We start from the raw sequence: 6000 nt of genomic DNA, 5'->3' as shown, positions 1-6000 counted from the left end.
TTATGTTAGCTTTTACTTCCCTTGCCTTTGAGATCAATAAAATTCATAAAATCCTTTAAGTCCAAGGTCCTTGAGTTTAGTTCCTGTGTTCTCTTCTATGCAATTTATTGTTTCAGGTCTTATATTCAGGTCCTTAATCCATTTTGAGTTCATTTTGGTGTATGGTGATAGACAATATCTAGTTTCATTCTTTTGTAGGTTTTCCCAGCACCATTTATTGAAGAGACTTTCCTTTCTCCAATGTAAGTTCTTGGCTCTTTTGTCAAAAATTATTTGTTCATATAAACATGGGTTTACTTCTGGATTCTTGATTCTGTTCCATTGGTCTGTGTCTGTTTTTCTGCCAATACCATGCCATTTTGATTATTGTCACTTTGTAGTACAGTTTGAAGTCAGGCAGAGTGATGCTTCCAGCCTCGTACTTTTTCTCAGGATGGCTTTGGCGATTCAGGTCTTTTGTTTTACCATATGAATCTGATGATTTTTTTGTTGTTGTTCTATTTCTTTAAAAAGTTCCAATGGAATTTGGAAGGAGATTGCATTAAATTGTATAATATTATAGGTAAAAAGGTCATTTTAACTATGTTGATTCTTCCAATCCAAGAACATGGAATACATTTCCATTTCTTTGTATCTTCTTCAATTTCTTTTAATATGGCCTTATAGTTTTCATTATATAGGTCCTCTACATGCTTCATTAGATTTATTCCTAGGTATTTTATTCTTTTTGTTGCAATTGCAAAAGAAATTACTTTTTCCACTTCTCTTTCTGACACTTCATTGTTAGAGTGCTATGGGTTTTTGAACATTGATTTGTATCCAAAAACTTTACTGTATTTGCTTACTGTTTATAGTGTTCTTGTGGAATGTTTAGGGTTTTCTGTATAGAGAACCATATCTTCCACAAACAGTGACAGTTTGACTTCTTTGTTTTCTATTTGGATGCCTTTTATGTCTTTCTCTTGCCTGATTGCACTTGCTAGGACCTCCAATGTTATATTGAATAACAGTGGTGATAGTGGACAGCCTTGTCTTGTTCCTGATCTTAGAGGGAAGGGTTTTAGTTTTTCACTATTAAGTATAATGTTGGCTCAGGGTTTGTCATATATGGCCTTTATTATGTTAAGATATTTTCCTTCTATACCAATTTTATTAAGTGTTTTGATCATAAATGGATGCTGTATTGTGCCGAAGGTTTTTTCTGCATCTACCGATATGATCATATGATTCTTATTTTTTAATTTGTTTATGTGGTGTATTACATTAATTGATTTGCGTATGTTGAAACATCCCTGTGCCCCTGGGATGAAGCCCACTTGATCGTCGTGCATAATCTTTTTAATATGTTGCTATATTCCGTTTACTAGTATCTTATTTAGGATTTTTACATCTGTGGCCATGAGAGATATTGGTCTGTAATTTTCTTTTTGTGTGTCATCTCTACCAGGTTTTGGTATCAGAGTAATACTGGCCTCATAAAATTAATTAGGAAGTATTGTCACCTCTTTGTTTTTTTGGAAGAGTTTGAGGAGAATAGATGGTAAATCTTTTTTGAATGTTTGGTAGAATTCACTGGTGAATCCATCTGGTCCTGTACTTTTACTTTTTGGTAGGTTTTTGATGATTGTTTCAATTTCCATACTGCTGATCAGTCTATTTAGATTTTCCAGTTCTTCTTCATCCAGTCGAGGAAGATCATATTTTTCTACATACTGGTCCACTCCTTCTAGGTTATTAAATTTGGTGTTATATTCTTTTTCATAGTATTCTTGTATGATCCTTTGTATTTCTGCAGTGTCTGCCATAATTCTCTCCCTTTCACCCCAATTTTGTTTATTTGTGTCCTTTCTCTTTTTTCATTAGTGAGTCTAGCCAGGGATTTGTCAATTTTATTAACCTTCTCAAAGAACTAGCTCTTCCTGGCATTTATTTTTTCTATTGTTTTGTTTTCGGTCTCATTTATTTCTGCTCTAAGTTTGATTGTTTTTTTCTTCTGCTGACTTTGGGCTCCATTTGTTCTTCCTTTTCTAGTTTTTTAAGATGAAGTGTTAGGTTGTTTATTTGGTCTCATTCTTGTTTTTGAGAGATAGGCCTATAATGATACAAACTTTCCTCTTATGACACTTTCGCTGTGTCCCTAAAGTTTTGATACGTTGTACTATCATTATCATTCATTTCTATATATCTCTTGATCAATTTTTTTTATTTCTTCTCTGACTCAGTTATTCTTCAGTAGTATGTTGTTTAATCTCTATATATTTCTGGTTCTTCCCGCTTTCTTTTTACAATTGATCTCTAGTTTCAAAGTATTATGATCAGAGATTACAATTGGTCTGATTTCAACACTCTTATATTTATTGAGGGTATCTCTGTGTCCTAGTCTGTTGCTGTAGTTGGTTCATCAGTATCTTATTCAGGATTTTTGCATCTGTCTTCGTGAGAGATATCGGTCTGTAGTTTTCTTTTTGTGTGTTATCTTTACCAGGTTTTGGTATCAGGGTAATGTTGGCCAGGGTGAGTCATTGAGAATGTTACATGTGCACTAGAGAATGTATAAGCAGCATTTGGGGGATGAAAGGCTCTATAAATGTCAAATATGTCCTGTTGGTCTAATGTGCCATGTAAGGATATTATTTCCTTATTGATTTCTGTTTGGATGATGTGTACATATCTAACAGTGGGGTATTTAGGTTCCCTACTATGATAGTGTTTTGTTCTGTTTCTCCCTTTAGTTCTGTTAGTAACCGTATTATATATTTAGGGGTTCCTTTATTGGGATCATAGATATTAATATCTTCTTGATGTATGATTCCCTTTATCATTATGAAATGTCCCTAAGTATCTTTCTTTACCTTTTTTATTTTAAAGTCTCTTTCATCTGATTTTAGTAGCGCTACTTCTGCTTTTCTTTGAATGCCATTTGCTTAAGATATTATTTTCCACCCTTTTACTTTAGTCTATATTTGTTTTTGGAGCTGAGATATCCTGGAAGCAGCATATGGTTTTGTTTTTTGATCCAATCTGCAACTCTGTCTTTTTATTGGTCATTTCATTCCATTTACATTTAGAGTGATTATTGAAATATGAGGTCTTCTTATAGTGATTGTATCTTTTGCTTTCTGGTAGCTGTGTTTCTATTGCTTCCTTGTCCTTGTGTTTCTGTTTTCTTTAATTTGTCTGAGTTTTGAGGGTTTTCCCTCTGGTCCTTTTCATTTTGTGTTATATACTTTAGTTCTGAATCTTTGGCGTGTGATTACCATTACAGATATGTAAAGGATAGTATATATATACAGTCATCTATTTTCTTCCGTGCATACCTTATCTCCATTCCTCTGTGAATTTGGATGTTTGACTCCTCCCCTTTTCTGTCATTGTTGTCTCAATTCATCCCTATATATGCTGAACGTTCATTACTATCTTGCTATAGCAAATCTCTTCTTATTGTTTAAGTTTATAATGCCCTGTTCTTGGTAAGAATTGCACTCCTATGCTTCTATCATCCTGCTAGTCACCTTACTCCTAATTATTTATAGTTTTTGTCATTTTGTTTCAGTTGAGCTGACCCCTTTCAGTATTTCCTATAATGAAGGCCTCAGGTAGAGAATTCCCTTAATTTTTGTATTGGAAAGGTTTTTATTTCTCCTTCATATCTAAATGAGAGCTTAGCTGGATACATTATTCTAGGCTGGTAATTCCTTTCACTTAATAGTTTAAATATTTGATTCCATTTCTTTCTGGCTTGTAACATTTGTGCTGAGAAGTCCAATGACAGTCTAATGGATTTTCCTTTATAGGTTACCATCTTCTTCTCCCTGGCTGCCCCAAGAATTCTATCTTTGTCATTGATTTTTAATAATTTTAATACAATGTGTAGGAAAAGTTTGGGATAATTGGGTGTTCTATTAACTTCTCGAATTCCAAGCTCCAGTTCATTCCCTAGATTTGGAAAATTCTCATCACTATTTACCTGAAAATGCTTTCTAATCCCTGCTCCCTTTCCTCCCCTTTGTGAATGCCCATTATTCTTGTTTCCTCTCCTGATGGTATCAGCTAGTTCTTGTATTTCTCTTTCATTATTTTTTATTCTTCAGTTTCTTTCTTCCTTATGATTTATTTCTAAATTTCTGTCTTCAATATCACTGATCTTTTCCTTCATTTGGTTGACTCTATTTTCCAAGCTTTCTATTTCTTTTTTCATTTCTTTCAGTGTGTTCTTCATATCCAGGAGTTCTATTTGTTTCTTTTTGAGGGTTTCAATCTCTTTGCTAAAGAACTCATTCTGCTCATCTAGTTGTTTTTTTCAATTCCTGAAATTGTTGATATGAATTGTTTTAATTCTCACTGAGTTTCTTCAGAAGTACCATCCTGAATTCTGTCATTTAAGTCACATATTTCTATGTCTGTAAGCTTATTTTCTGAAGATTTTTCTCTTTTTTTTTTTTCTGAGATGCCTTGTCACCTTGATTGGTCCTGGTGTTTAATGGACTGTTTCTCTAACTGGGCATTAATGGAAATGTATTCTGCCTTTTTTTTTCCAGAAAGAAGATTTAGTATATAAAGGTCTCTGTTTAGCTTGTTGCAAAGAATGCATTTTTCTTTTGGTTTCCAATAGATGGCATCTAAGCCTCTTGGATCCCTGCTTTATATAAAGTTTTAATAATGCCTTTTTTGTCCTTATAGATATTTAATCATGCTTGCTACCCTCAATCTCAGACCCTGTCAGTGTAAGCAACAATTTCAGTAGCATTTGCTCAGATTCCCCTGGAGCTCTGAGGTGTTCAGTCTTAGAGGATATGGGGGGAGGGGCCTCTGGGTTGGGGGATGTGGGCTGCAGCTCAGCCTTGAGTTTTGCAACTGTGGCTAGTAATAATCAACTATTGCTTCTCTGCCATCCACACTTCTCTTACATCACCACTTCTCTGTTTTCTGCACTGATCCCTGGGCCCTGCCACTGTGTGGAGCTCACAGCTCTCTCAGGGTGGGCTGTTCAAGGAACTCGCTGCACCTTCTCCTCTCCCCCTCCTCCTGCATGAAGCTTCTTTGTTTCTCCCAGTCTACCTCCCAATTCCAGGGATTTTGACCTGTGTTAGCTCTTATGCACAGATCCAATGCTCAGACATGTTGGTGTGCTTGTTAGGTGATTTTGTTCAGTTTTACATGTTCAGCTTAATCACCTAGGAATACCTGATGCTGTAGGCTTTAAAAAAATCAGATATAGATGTTCAGCTTATTTCTGTTTCAAGGGGAGAGATCTGGGAACATTTCTCACTCCGCCATGTCTCTCTAATGTGGTTAATTTTTAAAAACAATATTTACTGAAGAGATTTGAGTGTTCTACAACAAAATATATGCACAGAAGACAACTGTTAGAGAAAGAAATTTAAAATCATGAACAAGATAATGGAAAAAATAAAAGAACTATGATTTAATTACGATGGAATCATAATTATTTTTTTAAAAGGAGGCTAATTTACTTTCACTGTTCCAAATGTAAGAAAAAAATGAGAAAAAAAACTCCAACTCAATTTCCCAACCACACAACATTCCTCTAAAACAAATAATTTATCTGAAAACCACAAACATAAACATCATAATTCTCTTAAATGACTACATAGTTGATTATTTTTATTCAATTATTTCCCTTTAAAGGATTAAGTCATTTCTTGCAAAGATGCTCCTCCAGCAATAGTGGGTCACAAGCACATGGTCCAAAGTCCAAGATGAGTGCCTTCCCTGTGACCCACCTGGTAAACTATTTGCTGTGACCTTCACATGATTAAAATGTTTATTACATTCATATAAAAATAGAACTCTCCACTAAAATTTCCAAACTTATGTAACATGCTCTATGAACATGTATTTTGAAACCATACTCTTTAGCTTGAAATAGCCTTCCTTATTATTTCTCCCTTCATTCCTAGTGTAATCTTCCAAACACAACCTTACCTGTTGACCCTCCTTGCAGTCCTAGAGTGTGATGGCCCTACCCAGTGAGTGGTG

The sequence above is a fragment of the Pteropus alecto genome, unplaced genomic scaffold (genome assembly GCF_000325575.1).
Source record: "Pteropus alecto unplaced genomic scaffold, ASM32557v1 scaffold159, whole genome shotgun sequence".
Classification (NCBI taxonomy): Eukaryota; Metazoa; Chordata; class Mammalia; order Chiroptera; family Pteropodidae; genus Pteropus; species Pteropus alecto.
Note: the sequence above shows the minus strand (reverse complement) of the source record.